Raw genomic sequence first — 25,310 nt, 5'->3', positions numbered from 1 at the left:
TCAAAGCGAATTCCATTAAGTCAAAAGGCTGCTGGACAATGCGTGCGTAACCTTTTCACATTTTATTGAAGTTTATTGAGGCACAGCAGGCACAGGCGACCGCAACTGCAGATCCTGGTTGCCATTATTCAATAGTCAAAGAGATAAACGTGTATGTGTGCATGTGTGTGTGTGTGTGTGTGTGTCGGCGTTTGCTAGGGTGTATTGTCAACAAATTAATCAATGTTTATTTGCTAAGTAAGTTTGCCCTCAAGGCTGGCATCTATCCTGGGAGCGAGAGACGGACAGACAGCAAAACCCGACAGCGCGGCGCGTCGGGGCTAATGTTTTGTTTCCTTTTGCCATTTCCTAGTTCCGGTTTGTGTGCGTGTGTGTGCCCATGCGTGTGTGTGTGCGTTTGTGTGCTGCTTTGTTCCTTTGAATTTGTGTAACTAATCGTGTTAATAGAGTGGATAATACGCCTCAGGTATGCGAGAGTCGCCGTTGACTATTCAAATGCCGTTGGCAAAGCACAAACCATGCCAAAACCCCATGCAAGTGTCAGACAGCCCGAGTGTGAGTGTGTGTTTGCGGGTATGTGTGTTTGCGCTGTTGCTGTGTGTGTGTTGGCCTGTATCTGATTAGTAAAGAGGCGTAACAGCTTTAAGTGTCCCTTGTCTAGATGTTAACACGGCGTATGCGTAATATTCAATTTATACAAATTACAGGGCACGCAAAACCATTTCAATTCCATTTTCTTATTTTTTCATGTTTTTACTCAACTTGGCTGCGTTGAAAGGTAATTGCATGCGATTAACACAATTGATTGTTATCGATTGGTTTCACACAAACTGGGTCAGTGAAGCAAACAACCCGTAGAAAATTTAATAACAGCCTTTCGATAATTGAGTTATAAGCAAACGGCAAATAGGCAATGCCTCGGCAGTTAGCTAGGAAACAGAGTTTGAATTATCATGTGATATCGATATAAAAGCCTTGTCAGAGCTTTCTTTGGCCTCGCCTGATGCCCCTAACCCCTGCACTTTCTAGTCGTTTGGGTTTCGAGGCAACATGGCAAATGATGCAGCAACATTGTCAAAGCAATCGTAACAAATGAAGTCAACAGCAAAAACGACAACGACAACTCGACTACGACAACGACATCAATGTCGATATCTATGCCATCATTGTCCTTTGGCCTCACATTTACTCGATTTCCCTCCCTCAGGGTTTTCTGTTTGTTGCTGTCCATTTTATGCAAGTCTTCCTGTTGCCTGTCGTACACTTCAACCATGTTCGAGTCATATAGATGGTTTGTTTGCTTAATATATATTTTTACAGCAGGTTTTATAATATTACAGTTGCCCTTATACAGTTTCACTTGAGATTTCCTCATGTAGCTAATCAATTTTATTGCAGACTTTTATTATAATATATGTGAGAGAACTGTTTGCATATGCAACTTTAAGAGAATTCACATATTCAGGGTATCAGCTTTATTAAGCTGGAATCGAGTATTTTTTATATACCTAATCAACTTTAGTTCTTACTCCTATCCAACTCTGAGCTGACTCTCATCTGGTAGTTTGATATACTACAGGGTATTCAAGCTCCACCTACTCCTTTGGCTCTTTTTGCCTCTTGCAGTCCCCCACTGTCGCATTATTAATATGAAGCTTAGCTTCAGCTACTCTGGCATCGGTTTTCACTGTACGCCCACACGACATATGCACGGAATCGTTGTCCGACCTGGCTCCAGCTCAGCCTTCATGTCTGAATTTATGGCGAAAACGGATATGCGAGCCGCCTGCCAACGACGCCTTCAATGGCAGCAGGCAATGCATGCACTGATTATGAAATGCGCCTCATTAAAAAAAGGCAACGAAAAAAATAACATCCACAGCTGGAGAGCTGTGCAGCTGGTGTCGTCGATGCCACACTCTGACCTAATTCGCTGCGGCACCTAAAAAAGAAAAAAAAAAAAACTTTGTCGCATGTTATTCAGGCTGCGGTAAAAACATCATCAACACTCGCAATTTGTTCCAATCTCCAAGTGGGCGTCTGTCACACGCCTCACAAATATTTTGATATGCAGCTACTGCTGTCACTCTCTCTCTCTCTCTCTCTCTGTCTCTCTCACTGTTCAGTCTACTTGCTGTAGTAAACCCAAAAAACACACACAAATTGGCAGCACAACATTTTTGCCACAATATTTTTACAGCTGCGTCCGAGACTCCAAATATTTGGCTGGCCCACATAATTGGCAGCCCGTGCGCTATCAACTAATTTGGACCTAGAGCGCAAATCAGAACTGGGTTGAGCAAAGAATTGCATATGAATGAATTATATATGTATGAATACATGTTTATATATATATATATACGATATTTAGGAATTTCGATTGTTCAAGATTCAAGTACCGACATTTTGCAGTTCAATTCAACTGACCCAAATCTGTCTGCCAAATATCAGAGCGAAGCAGGCATAAGCAAAGGACATGCTACTCCATGCCAGGGCCAAGGGCCACTCACAAGCTGCCACTTGCCACATGGCACATGGCACATGGCACAGTGTGTCGCCCACTCCCATGGCTATTTAACACTTTCATATTTCGTCGTCAGCTAGTTTGCTGCCTTGGGCTAGACTTTAACTTTACTTTACGTTATCTAAACAGTGCGCTTATACATATGTCCGTACATTTATGTATATATGTATATAGTTACCTGCGCGCGTTTATAAATTTTGTCTGACGGCGTCTGGCAAAGCCGCTGCCATATTTGTGACTCCCCGGGCGGCCATTTTGGGAAATGACAACGGCACAGTTAGGGTTTGCTCTAGGGAAAGGGCAAAGCAGTCACAGCGGTAAAAGCAGAAAGATACCCTGTATCATTTTGATGGAGCTGAGCAAGAGCAACAGGCAAAAGGGGTTAAGTATAGGAATTTGTGGGCAGCAAAGCTTCATCAAATTTGTTGCAGAAAGAGATATATATGAACCCGGAATGACAGCTGCAGAGATAGCTCCTAGTCAGGGCTGGTAATAGCATGTTGCAGAAAACTCAGTAGGCACAGAAAACATCAATGGCAAAGGCGTAAGCTAGGGTATAGATTCTAGTTGAGCAAGTCCATGTAAAGAGCAGAAACAGAGCTAGGAGGAGAGCTTAGTTGTCTGCTGATATAAAAGCTCAAAGATAGCCTCAATCAGAAGCTATATATTATGATATACAAATAGCTAAAGTCGAAATGGTATTACTAGTCAATAATTGATTAGGCAATAGCATAGAATATAAAGCTGCATAACAGAAAAACAATTAGTTGACATATGCCCGAATATTCGTTTGCTAGCTGCAGGGTATCTGCTCGCTGATGCCACTCTATAGCTGCGCCTCTGCTAGTCGCTGCTTGGAACGCGGCAAACAATTTATCAAACAAAATATGCACTTGAAATACACGTAGCTAGCAGCACAACATGGCGACCAGCACATTGCACGCTGAGTGCAAATTTTTTGTTGTTGCTATTTTCAGTTCAACTCTTTTGCACCTCCCCCTTACGTACGGCCCATTCCCTGGTGATAAAGAATGGCAGTGAAATGAATTCGTAAGTGTCAGAAAACTTGGAATGTGGCCCAGTTGCGTCAACGAATTTAGTGTCAGCGATATTTAAAGGGATTTAACTAAGGCCATAGATAGATATATATTTGAGCTAAGCCAAATTGAAGCAGGTGCAAATGGGGTAGCTGAGGGTGCAGGCTATACATATATATAGACATACTATACTATATTCTGAAACATAAATATTCAATTGAAAGTTTGTGTGCAGCCGCAACAAGTTTAATTAACAATTTTTTGTATATTCCATAAAATTTGTTATTAACTGAAGTTTGTTGACACATTTTAGCTGACGAGAAGCGGTTTGAGGTATTTATTTTGCAAAAACATTTTGCCCTGTTTGGCAACAAAAGCGTCAACTTGCAGCTCAACGCCAATTAAAAGTTAAATTATTCTAAGTATTTTGATTTTGTCAAATGGCTGGTTGACATGCGAAGTGCACGTGCGCGCGCCCCTAGCGTCAGGTAGCGGAAACAGCAACAAGCAGTTATGTGAACATTTTTCATGTTGCATGCTGCGTTTGCTTAATGCAATAAGCGAGAGTGCAGTGCACAGCTAGTAGATACCCTGAATTGGATTGAGAGATAATCAAAAACTGTGTTGCTTTCTGTTTAATTTGAAGGTGAAATTTTACCTAAAGATATGGAATTCAAAAAGAAGCAAAAAATAATATTGTAAAAGTAAAGTAAAGCCAGGTATATTAAGTAGGGTAAACTGCTGATTTTAATAAAGAATAAATATATATATTATAGGCTATACATTTTCATATTCAACACTTAATCCCTTCAAGTTTCTGTGCCCTACGCTTCAAGTTACACCTCAGCTCGAGATACATTTGTATCTTCAAGATACACACATCCAAGTTGAACACAGTGCCAGCATTTTATTGATTTCCGCATCGCTAATGCAAGCCAATAAATCTACCGAATGAGCCGATTTGCAGGAGTACCAACAATTTGGGCCTAATTTTGGGGCCGATGATAGCAATGAACTGTTGCCATTGTTTGTTATTAGTCTTTATGGTCCCATGTAATTTGTCTCCATTTTTATCATTAAAATAACAATTAAAGCGATGGCTGTTGTGTCTTGTAAATGTGTGCAGCGTTTGCGGTCTATATATCATTACGAGAGTGTGTGTGTGTGTGAGTGTGAATGTGTGCGTATATCGTTTGTTTTGCTAGTTTTATTGCTTGTAAACATTTATACCTATTGTTATCCATTTACACAGACAGCTACAAAGCGCTTGTGCAATTGGAGCGCATGTTAAAGTTTTGTCAGCCGACAAATTGTATCATAGCCGCCATAGTCAATCAATACGTTACTTAATTCATGTGTTTATGGCGCCCTGAATTATGCTAATTACATTAGCAGCACGTAGCAACCGAGTGAGAGGGACAGAGAGAGTGAGAGCGCGAGGGAGCAAGACATAGCGTAGGCAGAGAATGGGATGCCACCAACTGTAGCCTAATGACACCCAAGAGGCGCATTTAATTACTCGGCAACTATGGCGAGAGGCCTCGGCCTGCTTCATAAGTTCGCATGTTCAAAATGCATAAAATTGTCTATGGAGCATAACATAAATATACATATGTGAACAAGCATATCGTATTTGTTGTAGTTGCTACTCTCTCTCTCTCTCTCTCTCCCTCTCTCTCTCTCACTCTCTCTCTCACTCTCTCTGTGTGTGTGCGAATGTGGACATGCTTTCAGCAACATGAAAATGCTTTATAGCCATTAAAAACGACAAAACATAAATTGTAATCTCTACCATATGAACACTCAGGGAAAACAATAAAAGAGACACAAATACGTATACAAAAATAGTTCAAAATAATCAACACAATAATGTTTTCAAATTTATATTTTTACATTTTCATTTTTTTTTTTTTTTGCTTTTTTTGTGCTTTGCCTCTCTTTGTATAAAGAGACAAAAACTAGTTTGAAATTGCAAATGACATGATGCCAAAACAAATTGTATTCCATGAATCGATTTCGCCAATGCAAACGACATTCACTACAAATCCCAGGCAAACTGAAAACTTTTTTGTCGAAATTGAGCGGAAAACACTTTATGGAATGCGGATTTTCTATCATTTTGTGTGCAGCACAAAATGTCAATTTGTAGGTAAAGGCAATTGGAATTAAATGTCAAACGAACACACACACACACAGTTTTTGGCAGTGGTGTGGGAAGTGGAGAGCTCAATATGTATTTGGTACACTCGCTAGACGACAGTTAAATGCCGTAAATATCCCATGTATTTACATATGCAAAAGTATTTGTGTAATGCCAACGATAAGCTCATGTATTGATCCACTCGCACTCTGGGTGGCTGAGTGGTTGAGTGGTTTTGGCGGCGTAGTCGTACTTGCGAAGCGCCCACTCTAGAGATTTGGGTAAACTTTGAGTTAGTCGCGCGTCGCCATTTTGGTACATTTTCATAGACCATTGGACAGAGTCTAAACAAATGAAGCGACAGTGCGCAATGTGTGAAGGAAACTAACGATGTCTGGTTGTATCTGTGTGTGTGTGTGTGTGAATTGTATAAACAGCAATGCGCTTCAATGCCAATAATGTGGACAGCAGCCAGGTGTATCCAGGAGTAAACGAGCTACTTGACAGCTGCAAACACGGCAGCAATTGTATGTGAAATACTTTGCATAATTTGACTAACAATTAAGCTCAAGTGGACACACACAAAGTAAAGGCACGTACGTACAAAGCATACATAGACACTGCAAACACAAACACACACACACACACACATGCGAATAGCTGAGTTAATGAAGCACTGCAACTTTATTAATTTCGTTTGCCCACTTTCGAGCGCTGGCGCCAAAGCAAACTAAAAGTATTTCCTTTTGGCAATTTGATAGCTCATTAGAGCATCGAGCAAATATTACTGCAAAAGGTAAAATTTAATGGAAAATATTTATAGAAATTTATTAGAATTTTATATGCTTGACTTTGCACTGTTTGAATTCTATAATATTTTATTTAACATATAAATAAATTTATTTCTTTTGCAGGCTTGCACGAGAGGGTGAAAGAGTGAGCAGTCTATAAAAGAACAGGTAAATAGTTGTTGATTTAAGCTCATGTTTAGCTATAACAAAAATGAAGGAAATTATATTAAATATACTCATTAAAATATGGTGGAGCTGTAGGGTATATGCTATTAACATATTGAATACCTGTATATAAACGATATAATTTGTTAACTAATATAATTTAATAAGAACTTTTAATTTACTTATATGTTACATAAATTATAATATATTTATTACGTAAAACCTTTTTTCGCCATGTATTTTTTCATCGCTTCCTGTTTACACATCTTCATATACTCTCTCGCTCATAAATTCTTATAAATAAACTACAGGCGATCTAATGGCCGACAACTGGCCAATCGATTTATTTATGCTCATAAAAATGAATTTCTTTGATTTTGTGGCCGTCCACTACTTTGAGAAAGTCCTTTGCAGTGCCCGCAGAGTTCATGTGTGTGTGTGTGTGTGTGTGCTTGTGTGTATGTGTGTAGAGACCCCTGCTGTGTTTGCAATTCGACAAGAGCAGTTTCAAATATGCATTTCATATTCAATAAATCACACTCGAAATGAAGCCTTTTTGTTTTTACATATTTGTTTAGTGAAATATTTGCTAGGCTGTACCAGATGAAAAGCTACTTGCTGCTGTGTTTGCCTTTTGCCGCCTGCAGTTGCAATTGATTTTACAAATTGCAAATATATTTGCCAAACAAAGCAAATAGAGCACTAAATTGCTGTCTACCATTGCAAGCATGCCATCAGAAAGATTTTTCATAAATATTTTTGATGTATACACGTATGTGTGAGTGTGTGTGCGTGCAAAGCCCATATTCAAATTAATTGATATTTCAAATTCCAAATTTCGTTGCATTTCAAGTCGTCTCCGAAAAAGCTTTACACAAATTGCCAGCTTTGTGAGTTATCTCGTAGCTTATTAAGAATGCCTTTTCCACAACATTTTTCGTAGTCTTTTCCTTGTTTTTTGTTAATTAGCTAGTTTACAAGCTGTCCAATATTCGTGTGGGAGTGGCACTAGATTTTGTATACCAATAACAAAAGTTAAAAAAAAAAAAAACACAAAATTCATATTGCTTTTGCTTTGTAATGCAAATCATACGCAAATGTTGGCCAAAGAAAATATGAAATAAAGTCATCCGCCGTCTAAGAGACTCGAACATCCACTCAGACTTGCTTTGAGAGCTGATACGCATGCAAGGCAAGGGGTTATGCAAAGTCAAGCAACCTGAAAAAGACACATTTGTGATGCAAATTTGTAAGAGACGCTCGAAAGGGTGTGTATGTGTGTGCGTGTGGGAGAGAGAGAGGCACAATCTGGCAGGCACCCATTGGTTGCTTTTCTATGGCAACGTGTAAATCAGGCTAAGTACGTGGCCTTTTTGGTCTTTTAGCTGCCACGCTGCAGTGCTTTATAGTTGCGTCCTTGTGACCCAACCCGAAGCCAAAGCCAAAACCAAAACAAAAAATATGCAACAATTTTTACCTTCGCACCGGAGTGTTTGCCCAACTTTGCAAACGGGTTTTTAATATGTGCCTTGGCAAGCAGCAGCAGCAGGAGGAGGAACAGCAGGAGGAGCAGCAGCGAGAGCGGCAGCAGCAGGTGAATCGCAGTCAAAGCTTGTTTGCATGGCGCAAACATTTTGGCCGACATATGCTCGGCGAATCGCTTTGCTAGCCATGGAATAATTACATATGCATGACATGACAGACAGTCAAAGCCAAAGTGTGGGCGTTGCCAATATCCAGTGAATAACTCAATATACATGTATATAAATATACCTCTCTATATATATATTATATATCTGCATATGCATAGTGGGATCACTATTGATATATATTGTGTATTCGCTCTGGCTGCTCGCTTCCCTGAAGCGCTGACTGTCTGCTCGCATCGCATCGCATCGCGTGAAACGCGGAAGGGCGGAAGGGTGGAAGGGCGCGGATGGCAGCCAATTGTTGTTTTAAATTAATTAATTTCGTTTTCATTAGCAGCAACAGCTAAAGACAACAACAATAGCAAAACAACAGCAGCAGCGCAAATAATAATAATAATAAAAGTAAAAAGCTTTTGTTTTTAATTTTATATTTTCATTTGCCATTATTTTTACGCTATTTGGCAATTTGGCGGCGTTGTTCCATTTAAAGCGATTTTCGCGCCGCTAATTATTATTTAAATTTTTGATATGCAACGGACCGACAAATGGGATTATTTTAATAAATAAATGCATGCAGGAAAATCAAGAAGTTAGCAATGGCCGCATAAAAAGCATTGCGCCCAATTAACGGCTTACAATGGCGCCCAATATTGATGGAACATAGCTAACGGTGTCGGTCAAATAGTGCAGGCAGTTGGAAACGGAGTGATTGATAAGGGCACTCATTGATATTTATATTTAAATATGTATATCATAAAAAAGATATTTAATTGCTTTAATATACTTTTAAGTTGAGTAATAGAGAATATCTTTAAGCCTTTAACTTCCTTCTCGATCCTTTAAATTTTATTTATATTTATAAAGAAATGCGTTTCGAGAAGTGCAATATATTAATTTACATTTCAGCTCTTCAAGGTAATACTCAAGTACTCTTTAGATGTATATTTTGTAGACCTATATTTTGTTCTCACTCAGTTTTATTTGACGTCGGTTTTTAGTGTATATTCGCTTCGGCTTTACGCAATAATCATGCAAAAAATGTCGGATTTTGTTGTTGTTGTTGTTGTGCTGTGCCCAGTCAATTGCAATTATTTTTTATCTCTTTTCCAATTGGCGTTGTCAGCCTGGGCATTGTTTATAAACTCATTTCGCATTGTAATCCGCCCAATTGGCAAAAGACCCGTTGCCCCGGCAGCTCGTGCCCCTTAACTTGACTGCTTGCTAGCATTACAATGTAATTACAGTAAATGCAACTTTGTCTGCGTGGCACACTGCATGGAAAATGGCAACCAAAAATGCGCAAAGTTGCACAAAGAGAGAGAGAGAGTGTGACAGAGAGAGATAGATTGAGCGAGGGGATTGTAAAGGGTTGCTGCTGCGTAGGCGAAAATGTGCGCGGAGCGTTGATTTTTAAAGCGTTGGCCCAAACAACAAAGTGAAATTTTAATGCAAACTAATGCAAAATCTTTCGATACAAAACACAAAAAGCAACAGCAGCAGCAGCAGCAGCAGCAGCAACAGACAGAGGCAGGCAGGCGGCAGGCCGACAAGCGGGGGCATCAACAAAATAAATTGAAAAGCAAAATGCAAAGTGCGCGCTCGCACGCCTTCTGGCCTGCCACGCCCCTGCGACGCTCGCCTCCACTGGCATCCTGTTCGCTGGCAACGCACCCGCGCACGTCCTTGGCGCAGCAAGACAAATGAGTCTGCATCAATCTTAATTAATTATTTAAACGCAGCGGGCATGGAAATGGCTGCCACGGCATTAAAGTAGTGTCTACGGCCAACTCTTGGCTCTCGGCTCTCGGCTCTGACTCTGACTCTGACTCTGACTCAGACTATGACTTGGTAGCCGCAGCCTTTGCTGCTGCCTTTTCCATTTGGTGTTTGTGCTCTTGTGTGTTTGTGTAAGTGTGTTGTGCGTAATTAAAACGAAAGCCTTTTGATATTTAAATTATTTTTCATAAATTGCATTGCAACAGCTAAGACAACAAGCAACAGCAGAGCAACAAGCGACAGCGACACCGACAGCGCAAGCAACAAGAAACTCTTTAACAAGATCGAATGTCATGTACACTAACTGAAGCAGGAGCTAATTCTGATTCTGCATGAATGATAAACGAGTTTGGAATTTATTTTAAAATATATGTATTTAGGAATAAAAACTGGCATTTTCTTTGCTTTGTCTTATTTCTTTTTATTCCATTCATTATTTAAGCTTTAGAAAATAGTGTTGATATTTTAGTTCGGGTGTGAAATCGATACCATTTATTTACAATTTTTCATAACATAGATACTTTTGAGCATTTGATTTTTAAGCATTCACTTTGCTATTCCAACTTTCTCTTTGTTAAATAAAAGACTTTGTTCTTTTTTTGATTCGATAAACTGTTCTTTAGGCTGCTTTTGATTTAAGATTGAAGCTGCGACCTTTGCCTTATGATTATGTATCTCATAGATACATTTGTATCTTCAGCTCAGTTGAGACGCATCTCCATAGTCTATGTCTTTTCTTATCTTCTTTAAATTTGTTATTTCTCAACAGCTTATTTCAACTGGAAGCAAAGTAACATTTGCACTTTCACCCTCTTCCCACACGCCTCCTCAATCTTTAAGGAAAAAAAACTCTATCTACGATTTAGAAAAACTATACCCGAAACACTAGTTTGCTTGGCACATTTCACTTTACTTTAACTACATGTGTAAGAGTGGCATGTTTAAGGCACCCTTTAAGCACGTATGCTCTCTCTAAATGAAGGGTACATTAAGCCATGTCAAGTTGAGTGCTGACACTCGCTGTGTTTGTTCGCCTCATTTTAATTCAGCTGTTGGGTCTCAGCACAAACATTAGTTTAATTTGCTGTGGCTTGCGTTTAAATTAACTCTCACTTGCAGTCAAACTGAGGTCAGAGCCGCAACACTTGTGTGTGTGTGTGTGTGTGTGTGAGTGTATGTGTGTATATATATGAGTAACCAAGTGTCAATCACGACCTCATACGCCGACAAGCCCAAGCCCAAGCTAAACTGTCACAAAAATGCATGACATAAAAGAGAAGTAGACCCACACTGCTCGATGTTTCTTTGCTGCCTGATGCTTGGTAATTATGATTAATCTCATTTAAATTAAATGGCTTAATTGTGTGGCGCGCGTCTTGTCATTAAGTGATTTTTATCAGCACCACAAAATATGATTGGCTGGTGTGAGGGTCGCGTCGTCTTTGTCTAGTTAATTTCGTGATTACCTGCTCCTTTCATTTCTCGTCTAGTCCGATCTCATTTACAGTTTATCAGTTTTTGGCCGTCAAGTTGCAACAGTTGCTATTTTTTCGACTTAAACTCAGACAAAATGACATTTGTGGCGATTAAATGCATGCTTTTAACGCTTAATCCTTTAAACACTGGTCAACAAAATGTGCGGCTGGCACGTAAAACTAGTGCAACTGCTGACTGCATTGTTGCTCGCTTGATACCCTGTACTTTATTTGAAATGAATAGATTGGTTGAAATTATTTTAATTATTTATTTCCTATTGTTATTTGGAATCATATATCTTATATAGGTTAAATGTATCAATATATTATTTCTACAGCTAGTTTACTACTTCCAGTTTAGCTTCTTGGTTTAAAGCTATCTCTCTTGCCCTAAATCAATCAGAAATATTTGCTCTAGATTAAGTTAAGTTTACTTTGAACAATTGTAAGCAATTTGTCAAGCAATATAAAAGGCGGCAGCTGATAGTTCAACTCATCTCTCCAGAGATTTTCCCTTGGTAGTTCTCTTAAAATATAACATCATTTGACATGGTTTGGTACAGGATTTCAATGGCAATACTTCGTAGAGCAAGTCAGTCTTGATACTTGCAATTTAAGCTTTGAAATACTGCATAGCAAATCAGAAATAATATCTGGAAATTGTCAAGCACTCTTAAGTCCTGCTCAAAGCTACTTACGAGGTAACTACTAGTCCAATTAGTTCTGGACCCAGTTCACTTGGCGCTTTGTTTTAGTTGCTATGGCTGGCACGACTAAAGCCGCATGAAGCGCATGCAAGCACGACGAATAAGTAAATCCGATTTGCCAGCGTTCGCGTTTTACACTAAAACGTGCATTGTCATTGCCTCAGCCACCGCGGCTGGCTGGAGGTGGCTGCTGGGCTCCTCGTTTGCTGGGTTGTTGGTTTGGGCTGCTGGTGCTAGTGAAATGAAGCCATTAGCATGGCAAATATTATTTTATCAAAATTAAAATGCAAAAGTTTGCGGTGCGTCACGTAGTCGTAGTCGTAGTAGTCGTTGTTGCTGCTGCTTGCCAAAAATCTGTTGCATTGTTTCAGGGGCAGCCCACAACTGCTCTTTTGGCCTGTTAATAGAGCAATTTGCTTATGCATACATTAAATGTGTCACGCCGCCTCGTTTTTATGCGCTTAATTTAATGCAATTGTGACAGACGGCCAACAATAACAACAACAACAAAAAATACAAATAATAAACAAAATGGAAATAATCGTTGCGCTCGGTGCCAAAAAAATAAATTTCATACTTGATGCGAAGTGCAAACACTCTGCACTATTGTTAATGGAATATATTATATCAATATTTCTGATTGCATTAATTAACTCTTAGCTGGAAATCTGACTTGCTAAGAGCCTAATCGGCTGCCAGCTGCCCGCTCAGGGCAATATGTTCACAATGAATTGTTCGACCATGTCTAGACCCATTGATGATGTTGTCTGAGCAGCTACCATTCACACACAGACACGCACACACACACTCTCAATTTATGACGCGTCGCAAATCTGCTGGAAATACCTCGTAATTGCAAAATGCGATGACATTGGGCTTGGAGTGGTGGCACTTGGCTAGGGAGTTGGCCGACAACAAAAGTGGATAATATGTGGATATTTTTGGTCACGTTTGAATTTATTTGATTGCTAGCACTTTTAGCACATTGTGTTGTAGCTGACGTTTTATTTAATGCCTTGCCAACAGCAGCAGCAGCAGCAGCGGCAGCAACGACAACAAGGACATGGAACTATACAATGCCAACTGTGGCCAGTTGCCAGTTGAATGTGGAGCAGGAGCAGGAGCAGGAGGAGTAGGAGTAGTGGAAGCAGTTGGAATATGGGCATAGCGAGTGCATGGAAATTGCTCAGGAAACGTACAATTTATTTGAGTTCATTTCTTTTTGCCACCGTTTTTGGGCGAAACGCCCACAATTGATGTTGATGTTGCCTACTTTCGATTTTGGCATGTCGCGACGCTCACGTTTCACAATTGTCCGTGTCCGTGTCCGTGTCCGTGTCCATGCTTGTGTTGAAGTCTGTGTGTTTTGTTTGCCTTGGCTGCCATTTGACGGTCGTCGTCCTCGGCATAATTTGAACCGCTCAAAAACAAAGAAAAAAGAATAGAAAATAGAAAATACCATAGCCGAAAAACAAAGGCAACAAAAAATAGAGAAAACAACAGAATTGTAAAACACGCAGCCAAACACAAGTTTGCCAAGTTATCAGCCAGACAGCCAACGATCCACCTGGCCGAACCAATGGCAGACGGTCGAAAGGCAGCGACAGCAGCAGCGAACGCGGCAATGGCAAAGGGAAACCTAAAGCTATAGCCAAACAAGCCATTTGATGTTTTCATTTGGTTGGCCCCATCAACTTTGTGGTCGCTCCCCCATTGCTGCCAAAGACCCTTTTGTTTTTACCAAATGGCTGCCAAAAGAGCCCAAAACAAGGGGGCGCAGCCAAGCACACCGACACATGCTCACACACCGACAGATGCTCTTTGCACAAATGGAAAATTATTGCTGCTCACTAAATTCCAAAGTTCTTCATATTTCGTAGTTAAGCGGATTAACTTAACTTAACTTAAAAGCAACTAATTGCTAGACTCTAGCAACACAAAAACTTTGAATTTAACTTGAGCATCAAATCAAGAATAATTTATTAGCTAAAATTATTTTTTAAAATATTGATATTCATATGAAGTTCACCAGAATTCTTTATTTCAAATATTTTCTTAATTTTTCTTTAAGCTCTTCACAATAATTTATTTATATTTCCTCCTTAATTCAAAATGTTCTTTTATCTATATATATTAATATCATTTATATTTATTTTTATATATATTTTTTTAAATTTACTTATTATTATTATTATTATTTTTTTTTTTTAAATATATTTTTAAGCAATTCTCGTATCACTTTCTCAGTTTAAGTTTGTGCCAGTTTTTCGAAAGTTCTATAAAAATCCCATCAACTCTAAATAGTCGAGTGTATGCTGCTAGGCAGATATAATAAGGTTTGTTAATAATTTCCGACTGGTCTGAGTCTGAGTCTGATTCGCTAAGCCTCACTCTCACAAACTTTGCGTTCACTCTGGCTCATATCTTTGGGACTCCATTCGTGACAAAAGCAAATAAATTGCAGCGTTATTTGCATAAAAATGCGGCAAGCTGTAGTGCGAGTGACAATGAAATTTAAATATTTATGCTATACGCTTAATATTATTAGAGTTGCTCAAAACTTTGTTTTCGGGGTGGCTCCATTCGAACACAAATTTTTGGCTGACGGCAGTTTACGCTACATGCCTGAACCAAAGAGAGAAAAAAAAAAAAAACACCAAACTTATATTAAAACATATTTCACGGATTTTTGTGTTGTGCGTGACGAGACTTTGTCTTTGTTGTTGTTGTTTTGGCTGGCTTTTCACAATGGCGCATTCGAAGCATGAAACGAGCATAAAAATACCAAGAAATTGAGTCATAATTTGGCTGTGAGGATGTTGCAAATGCAACTTTAAAACCAAAATTGAGTGCGATGTGTCCTATTAATGAGCAGCAGTTGGAGCAAGAAGCGAAAGCAGTAACAGCAACAACAACAGCAGCAGCAACAGCAGCAGCAACATGCACTGAAAACGAAAGCAAAAAATGGCACGCAACTAGGACAGACACACGCTTCGCTATTTTACACTACACACAGGACATGCGGAAAGAGAGCGAGAGAGTGAGAGGGTGGCAAAGGGAGTGCGGCAGACAGATAGAGTGTAACAACTAAGCGCATAAAAGTCAAAGCGTCAAAGCAATGAATCACCAAGCAACCCACTAGCCAGGTGGCAGCCAGTCCGCCAATCCGCTTGTCCACCAGTCCGCCAGTCCGACAGTGGGGCAAACGCTGCGGTGCCCCACTTGGCCCCAGCAAACAAATTCAACTTGAAGTGAACTCGACTTCGAGTTGACTTTTGACCGTCAAACAAGCGCTGAAACTCCGGCGGAAAAGTGGAAAGTGAGCAAAGTGCATGCAAGCGAAAGTCGAGCTGCAAGACGCCAACTGACCTCCAGTTTGATACCTAAGACCCCATCGACCCTGCCTCAAAAGCGAAGCGCGTCGTTTTAGTTTAGTTTTACCAAAAGTTACGAAAAGTATTTTTCAGCGCAAAACTGGAAACTGATAGCAGCCAGTTAATAAATGGACTCGATGCTCCGCCACGAGACGGGGAGAGAGAGAGAGAGACAGAGACAGAGACTGCGAAGCTGAGAGGCGTGGCACACATACGGAAAATGAAATGGAATCTATGGACTGTCGATGATTGCCTTGGGTTTGATTGAAGGCTAGTTATACTGAACACATGAAAGATGTTTGCATTCTGATGAAGCTGCAGAGAGCAAACGAAGAAGAGGAGGAAGAAAGAGAGAAAAGAAATTGAATCAGCTTCCTAAACTACGAATTGAAATCTTGTCTCATGTGCACGGAAAAATGTACAGCAATTAATTTTTGGGTTGCTAATTGCAGAGTTGGGCTCTTAAAGTGTATTGATGATAGAATTTAAACCGATTGGCTTCAATTAAAGGCTTCGGTAGCTCTGAATTTCGTGTAGAGCAAAGGTTTTTAATTAACTGAAGTTGAATTGAAAATTGAAACTGATACCATTCTTTCCACAGCTATATTATATCTAAGTTCGCTCCATCAAAATAGGCTGAGATTCAATTATATTTGAGGTAATTTAATATAGATAATGTGTTCCATTTAACACAATTGCCTAGCTATGCTAATGCGACAAATATAATTATTATTATTTGCCTAAATAATGGAAATTTGAATTGAAATTGAAGCCGTATTAACAATTTGCCTCTCTCGCATTTCTGCGGTTGGCTTTCGAAAACACAAAACTCGCGCTACTTTGTGGTTGAGAGCTTCTATTGCTGTTTGGTTACCATGAGCAACCGCTGGGGATAGATGGCTGGTGTTTAATTAATTAAAAAATAAAGTGCTCATGTGTAATTATGCTTATGACAATTAATTCTGATCACATGAAATATGCACAGTATAAAAATATTATATATATATATTTTTTGCTTTTTGTTTTTGTTTTGCCAGCTACTGAAAAATTGACTGTTAATTTACCTCGCCATCAAGTTACGCAGTGAGGTGGTTGTTTTTCTATTTTTGTTTTTTTTTTTTTTCTACTGCTCCTTTGCCGACTAGTTTTCATAATTAACAGGAAAATAAATAGCTATTAAATGGTTTAAATAACTACAGGCTAAAAAAAAGTAAACAGAGAGCAAAGAAAACAGAAAAAACAAGTAAGAAAGCTCTAGTCGAGACTACTCGACTACGAGATCCCCTGAACCCTTGGAGTAATAGCTATTTCAATAATTTTTCGCGACTTTCAGCTTACACAAGAAACACGCACACACACACACACACACGCACGCACACACGGGCATACATACACACACATACACACACACACACATACACAAACAATTACATACATATACACACACAAGCATAAACACGCATGGGCGGCAGTGAGCGCTTACTATGAGAACTTAATTGTTTAATAACTTTTTTTGTGGACGTACGATCTTCATGAAACTTTTAGATTATGTTTATAACATGGATATGCATGTAATTGCCAAAGCACAAGTCTCTAGTATTTGAAATACGCTTTTTACAAAAGTGAGAGTCAGGGGGTGAATTTAAGGGTGGGGGGTTAATTTTAACAAAAACCGAAATTGTATAAATTGCATATAAGCATACATTAAAAATTTGGAGACTCTAGCTATAAAGGTGTAGAAGATATAATTTTATAACTGGGTTTCGATAAGGTTTTTTATCGATAAAAAAAGATCGGGATGAGTTATCGATTTTTAATGATAAACTTGATATGCGCGCTGTAATTACGGACATTTTAAAAAAAATTTGAAGTCTCTAGCTCTTATATCTTCTGAAATCGACGCGTTCATACATACGGACAGACGGACAGACGGACAGACGGACGGACGGACAGACGGACAGACGGACAGACGGACAGACAGACGGACAGGGCCAAATCAACTCAGCTCGTCGCCCTGATCAAGAATATATATACTTTGTGGGGTCTGCCACGCCTCCTTCTCCCTGTTACATACATTTCAACAAAACCATTATACCCTGATTTCCCATTGAAAATGGGTTCAGGGTATAAAAACGAAAGTAAAAATGGAGTTATGAACGAATGGGATATATTTTGTATACAAATGGGAGCATTGAAAGTCTCTTTCGACATATATACCTGGTCGTTTACTCCATTATAGGGTATCAAAAAGGGCAACGTTTAGGCAAAGGCAAATTTCATAAATGCTAAAAAAAGGTCTGCTGTTGCAGCTCAACTTTGAGAACGGGCAAACCATTCAGAGTCACATTCACACACACACACACAGGCACAGGAGCATATACATACACTCACACACACTTCGGTACACACAATTGCAAGCCGCAAAAGTCGCTTACATAAAAATGCTTTTAAAATGTCAAAGCGCGTAAAAGAAAGCCTAAAGTGCGACAGAGACAGCCTGCTCGGCGGCGATGAGCTGGGGGCGCGTCCTTAGCGAACGTCAGGCAAAGGATTGATGGCGGCGCTTAAATAAGCTCGGCTTGAGGGCAAAAGTTCACATTGCGTATACGCCGCATGGGCTTTGTTTGTGCGGCGCTGCACAGTCAGCGCCTAATCAAAAATGCTTTGCGTGCTGTTTGAAGTTGTTGCATACAACACACACCAATAAACGAACACGCACGCACACACGCACACACATCTAGTTTGGTTCACCTTTGAGTTGCGCGTGCATATCAAGTATACGCAACGTTGACTGCGCTTTATTTGCGTTTTAATAATGCCAAACGATGCGGCTGCACAGCTCACAATGGTTTAACAACTCCATTGATGAGCCGCTCTTCATGAAAATAAAAAGTTGGTACTTTTTTCGCTTGTTTATGACGGACGAAGTTTACGAACGGAGCTGAGGAGCAAAGATTTGCTTGCATACGCTACGTTGCGACGCTACTGCGACTTTACGACGAGCTGTCAGAAACAACGCGCAAAAAATTATTTATACAATGTGAACGCTGAGCTGCTGACATAGCTGCCATCAACTCATCAAGCCATTATTTTACCCCTGTCCTGACCCTATTCCCATTGCCCAAGCGCCTCGTCGTGAATAATTTGGGTCACTTGGCGGCAGTTAGTCAGTCAGCTGCATTGTTGCTTCTGCTGCTGCTGCTGCTTCGGGTGCTTCTGGTGCTACTGTGGCTGCGGCAGTTGCTGCTGGCGCTGCGGTCGCGTTTTTCATTGTCGGCATGCGGCAATGGCATTTTTCAAGAGTATCAACCCCCCTCCTGTTGCCGCCCAGCCTTAAACGCCTTTAAAGCCCAAAGACGACATAATTAATTAAGCAAGTCGGCCTGACTGATGTCCCAGCGTCCGCTGCCTGGCGCTCGCATTGTTATGCGTGCCGCGAAAGGGTCGCACATTTAGCCAAGCGCCTTCTCAAAAATATGCGAACGGTCAGTGTCGCATTCACTACACAGAGAGAAATCATAGATAATCGAGCAAAGTTTAAACAGTTGCTAAAAATGTTTTGATTATGATTAGTTAAGTGAAATTTAAGTTAAATTTATTTATGGAGAACTCAGAGTTGATAAATTAATTAGTTTTTTTTTCAGACATTTTTTAAAATTAAATAAAGCTAAAGTAAACTAAATTTTTAAAATTAAAAAAAAAAAAAAATATTTTCCAGAAAATTTACCCTCAGTCTTCCCTACAAAATTTGCATGTCCTCATTCTGCATAATTTATAAACATTTGTCTATTCGACACTAAGTCGATTCTTTCTCTCAGTGCACGCTGACCCGTAACTAGTGACGCGCGTAGCTCATTTACAGTCGTAGCTCTATAGCGCAAAAATTTATGCTGCCCAACTGGCCAAAACTGGAGGCGGCTTATGGCCCGCCATACAAAAGTTTCAGAGCTGCGAGTGTGTAATAATTTAATAAAACGCTCTAACAGCAGCGCTGGATGTAAATGTGAAAAGTTTTCAAATGTTTGCTCAGCCAGCAGCCAAAAAAAAAATATATATATAAAAAATAAAAATAGAAATAAAATAAAACGACGAAGAGGCAGAGCTGAATGCAGCTACAAAAACGTCCAGTCCGGAAGTGCTTCCAGCGCTCTCGCTGTGATTGCCAACATGTTGTTGCTCTTCATTTCTATACACACGAGCGTGACTCTGTGTGTGTGTGTGTGCGTGCGTGTGTAAGTGTTACTCTTGTTGTGTGTTAATTTTTAAAAACTGCCCAACAGCCAAAAACTGCAAAAACTTTCCACTGCAAATGAAATAACACAAAAGCCATTGCTGTGATTACTTTCCTTGCGCTGCCCGCTCCGCTCCGCTCTCAGCCCAGCATTGAGAGCGCAGCACAACTGAATAGCGCCCAATTTTGGAGCCAGCAGTGATTCTACAAAAATAACTGGACATGAACTGTTGCAATTTTAATGCATTTCCCGGCTACTTAGCTTTTATGCTGTGGGTGCAATGAACTCGAACTGCAACTCGAACTCGAACTCGAGCTTCAGCTCGCACTCGCACTCGCACTCGATCTCTCACTTGAATCCCCTTAACATCAACTCAGCAGTTTAACATCTCGAAATGTGTGCAACTTTTTAGTGACGCACAGTTGTTATTATGTTTGCATTATATGGGGTAATTTGTTTTTAAAATTAATAATTCATAGAAAAACTACAATGCTGAAGAAATGAAGTAAGAAAATTTGTTGGCCTTTGCTTGCAGTCAGCAGTTAAAGCTGCTGAATAGTTTGAGGAAAGCGCCTTAAAGCTGTATAAACTATGTATGTAGCAGAAAATAGAGTTTATGCTCCAGTTATAGAAAAGTTTGAGGTAATGCCCTTTCCAATATATGCTATGTAAAGTAAGGACTTTTTTCTTAACTGCTTTTCTCAACTCTTTAGCAACTTAAAAATTTTGTTTCTCTGGAAAGTGTGTGAGCAATAACGATCAAGCATTTACTTTGAAAAAGTGAGGTTTATTTCTGTCAAGCACAAGCAGCAAGAAAAAAAGATTTGTCAATATTTTCTTCATTTATTAGACTAACTTTGAGCAACTGCTCAGACTTTCTTTCTTTTTCTTTACTCTCCGTATAGTGATAGTAAAATGCACTTTTATATATTAAGGAGAAGCAAAAGCTTATGATTATATTAGAATTATATATTAGGCCAGAATAGTGTTTATTTGAAGCAATTCTAAGGTTCTCTTTCTCTCCCTCTCTCCTTCACTTTCTTTTTACTTTTCCTCAATATTTATTTAACAGACTTTTCCCTTTTTGCTCGTTTCTTAGCTTTCCTCCTTCTCTATGCCAAGTTTATCATCTCTCATCTTCACTTTTCTCCAAGTTTAACTCAAAGTTAAATCATTTTGTTGCTCCTTTTCCCATTATTTAATTCAACTTGCCTTTGTTGCGCTTAATGCGCATACAATTCGCAGTCACCGTAATAATTTCCTTTGCACTTAACATTTGCATATTTAACACCGCGGAAATTTGTGTTAATGACAAAGGTAATCAAATATGTTGAAGCTGTCATCTTTTGTTTATTGGCTGCTTGCCGCAGCCGACAACTTCAAATGCCAGGCCGTGCAGTTAACACCACAGTCAATAAGAAGTTTAATTGTATTTATTTAATGCATGCTCGTTTCTCTCATTATTATTGTTGTTGTTGTTGTTGTTGTCACTGTGGCTGTCAGCGGCCATTGAAGCATTCCCCCAAGTATTGTTGTTGCTGTTGTTGGCTCTGGTCAATACGATTACGAGCACTGTTTGCATTGATTGCAGCCCTGACAGCCCTTGTCATGGCTCGGCGGCTGTTCTCTTTCATACTCGATTTTCGATTTTCAATTTTCAATTTCTGATTTTCGGCTTTATGGACAGATATCTGTATATTTATTTCAAGTTGATAATATGCTGACAGCCAGCGCGCGTGCCACTCATTCAGCGATATGGTTAAGTGTAAATTAATTGCATAAATTAAGCAAATGAAAGGCGGCACAAAAAAACTGAATGTCGATCCGGGGTATGCGTAATGTAATGGAATACATTGCCAGGTGCAGCATATTTTCCTGGTGCTGCCGCTGTTTGTCCCACTTGTAAATGTGCAAATAATTATCTAAATAATTGAAAAGGGATACCCTTAAAGGGCAGCAAACGAAGCGAAAACGCAAACAAGCCATCAAACAGACGAGCGATGGCGACGACGGCGAGGCGAAGAGCGCAGCGCAGGTCAAGAAGCGTGCTAAAAACATCTTGAGCGTAATGCTAATGCGGCACTTTGGCCCTTTGCACTCGACTGTCAGTCCCTGCCAGTCCTGCTGTTGTTTCCTTTTTAATTATATATAGCTATATGTATGTGTGTATACAACAAGAGGTTGGCAACGGTGAAGGATCTTGCTGTTGCTCTTGGCATTTTTTTTATGCATGCTCGGATACTCTATACTATTTTTGCGAATGAGAGATGCAAAATGAAGATGCTATGGATGATATCGTATGGAGTATATAGTTCGCCTTCCAAGCAAATAGCTGTATATGCGCATACCGATCTCAGAATTTTTACAAGCAAGAAGCATACGTAAGTCATAGGCAGCCAGTCGGAGTATCTGCTAGTCGGTCATTGCCTTGCACTGTCATTTTGCTCGCTTTTTATGCACGTTGTTGTTAGCTCACACCTCTTTGATTTCTTGGTGGAACAATTCATTTCGGTGTGTGATCTCTGCCAAGGATGCGGCAAAGTTTAAAGTGAAAGCGGCTTTTAAGCTGCACGCAGCGTCCTCTGTCTCTCTCTCTCTCCCTCTCTCTTCGTCTCTCGTCTTTTAATGGCTGCTTTAGGTTCTGTAAGCCAATTAGTTCTTAATTTGCAATTTGTTTTGCTGCAGTTACCAAAAAGGGAAGAGAACAAAAAAATTAACGTTGAAGAAATACGAGCAGCGCCAAAGGAGTTAAAGGCAAAGCCAACAAGCAAACGAGCATATTTAAAAAGTTTTCCCTCAAACTTTGCCACTCGCTCTTTTTTGTGCCCCCCATTGTTGTTTCACATTTATTTTCTCCTTTTTTTCTTTTTTTGTGCTCTGTGTTTTAATGCGAAACTTTTAACTAAATTAATTCCTTTTGGGCTGAGACGCTGCTTATCTACGGCAACAAAAGAGCAGCGAGCCGTTTCGTTTAATCTTTTCAATTTTATTTCACGTTTTTCTTTACTTTTTCCCTTTTTTTTCACTTCCAGTTTCATTGTTTAGAAGGGAGGAAAAAGGCCTGATTGCACCGGCTGATAAATACCTCTTCAATCAATGTATATAAGTATGTACATAAAGACATAAATTATTTGGTTGTTTGTTTAAAAAATTTTGTACTCTGCTGTCATAAATCATGCAGCGCAACACGCGGCGTATACGCAATAAAATTGCAAATTAATATTTCAGTGGGCTTTCACGCTTGCACAAGAAAAGGGCCCAGAACACAAATATCCGCCATAAAAGTAAATGTCATAAAACGACGTGTGGGCGTCTAATACGATGCAAGCAACGGGGTGTGGCAGGTGTTGGCAAAAAAAAAAAAGCAACAGTACAAAGTGTGAGACATTGTGCTCGTCTTGTTGCTCTGAAGTTGATCAGAGTGTGGAGGCAAAATGTCAGTGTAAGTGAAATATTTCCAAACAAATAAAAAGGAAAATGCGCCACAAAGCAAACGAAGGCAAACAAAAGGCCAAAGTGAAATAAAGCACAAATAAAAAGAAAGAGCACAAAACGAAAAAAAAAAAAAATAAACGAATAAGAGAAGGTAACATGACATAAACATGACATTTGACTTTTGTTTTGCGCCTTTTGCCTTGCCTGCAGCCTAGCTGCTGGCCTGACAGTTCCTGGAAATCCGAAGAGAGAGTGAGAAAGATAGCGAGAGAGAGAGAGAGAGACAGAGAGTGGTAGAGTCAAAGCTGAAGCCGAAGTCAAAGCTTTGGAGCCCGTCCCGTCTGGCACGTGACTGGCCGCGCTTAGCGGCTAAAAGCTCTGCAAATTATATGCACCTTTGTCAAGAAATTATAAGCCCGTCACCGCCAACTTGGCACGCGAATCAAAAATGCACGAAACAAACGCACACTTACTCTGGCGCAAGGTATATTTCATTGGGCACTTAAGAGGGAAATAATGAAGTAACTTAAAGAAATAAATTAATTAAATTAAGTAAAACATATATTAAAAAGTTGATAAAATAAAAAATCAAATATTTATATTCACTAAAAATAAAAATAAAAATAAAATAAATGTTACACATAAATATAAAATATTTTTTAAAATAAATAAATTCATGATCAAAATATATAAAAAGTCCGGAAACTAAAATAATAATTAATTTATTTTTTTAATTATTTTAATTAAAATAATTGTTTTTAAAAAGTTAGAGAACTTAGCAAATCATTATCATCGTTCCCTATTTTACCTCTAGTGTATTTAATTGCTTGACTATTTTGTGGCATAGGTTTTGGAGATTATCTTAATAGCGACTACGTCTGAGAAAGTTTCTTAATCATACCTTCGCATTAATATAAAAGCATTTAGGCAATAAAATCGCAAGTCTTATGGCTGCAGTCGGCTCTCTAGAGTTTAATTTACTAAACTGTAAAGCAAATGATAAATTAAAAAAATTAATAGCTATACATTTTTCTAAGTGCATTGCTTCATCTTCATAAATGATAAAATTTATTTACTAATGCAAACAATTTACTCTGTAAATTAGCCAATATATCGAAAATTAGCTTTATACGAATGAGTAACTCTATTGGCTTTGTTAATGGCAAATGATAAATGCATTTATTTATATTGTTTAAATCAAACTCACGTTATTTGCTCTCTAAATATCTATTTGATATTCGAGAGCATAAATATGTTCATTATTTATATATATTAATTTCATTGGCAATTTGGCAAATTGTTTGCACAAAACAAGAAAAAATAAGCAAATTATATTGGGCCTTGCTGATATTTATGGGCTTGACGACGACAGCGCATGGTGCTGATGGGTCGATGGGCTTCAGGGAAATGAGCCGATGAAAAGCCATAACAATAAGCAAAGTCGGCCAAAATCGAAGAAGCCAATCAAAGCGGCCGTGCAAAGTAATGCCCATTCAAGTTGAATGCATTTCGATAAGCAACAAACTCCGTACTTCCCCTCAAAAACCTCATAAAGTCCACACTCAACTTGGACTTGTCGACCGTTCAAAATGTGAAACTTTGTCGACATTTGGCAATCGACAGTTGCCATAATAATTTGCCACATCATTAACAGCTCAGTGCATAAAAAGCGATGGCAATGGCAATTGGACATGGAAACGTTGGGGATGGCGGGCGCCGAATCCCAGTAGACGGGGCTCAAGATCAAAGCGGCCAGCGACTTTATTAAGCCAGCCAAACAGTCAGGGCGAATGAGACTGAGAGAGATAGGGAGATAGGGAGAGAGAGAGACACAGTCTATTAAGTAAGTTTTATACATTTTTGAGTACAAATTAAAATGACGTTAAATGTAAGTGAACTGGATTTGCGAGACGAGAGTTGGCACACAAGTTGGTGAAAAGCGAAAGTCGACGCTAGGGACATTAGCATTTTTAATTTCCAATAAAAATGCAAAAAATAGCCGCAC

General features: G+C 39.3%; 1 protein-coding gene across 1 annotated transcript in view; it reads left to right on the top strand.

The window, feature by feature from the left end:
• Nucleotides 1–25,310, top strand: part of Con (leucine rich repeat protein connectin) — a 172,607-nt gene that overhangs the window by 29,211 nt on the left and 118,086 nt on the right. The window contains exon 2 of the mRNA XM_018008501.2: nucleotides 6,616–6,660. The gene's annotated coding sequence lies outside the window, so the exon portion shown is untranslated. The remainder of the gene's footprint in view (nucleotides 1–6,615; nucleotides 6,661–25,310) is intronic.

Source organism: Drosophila arizonae, chromosome 4 (assembly GCF_054131065.1).
Source record: "Drosophila arizonae isolate 15081-1271.41 chromosome 4, UAZ_ARI_1.0, whole genome shotgun sequence".
Classification (NCBI taxonomy): Eukaryota; Metazoa; Arthropoda; class Insecta; order Diptera; family Drosophilidae; genus Drosophila; species Drosophila arizonae.
This window is presented reverse-complemented; position numbering and strand designations above follow the sequence as displayed.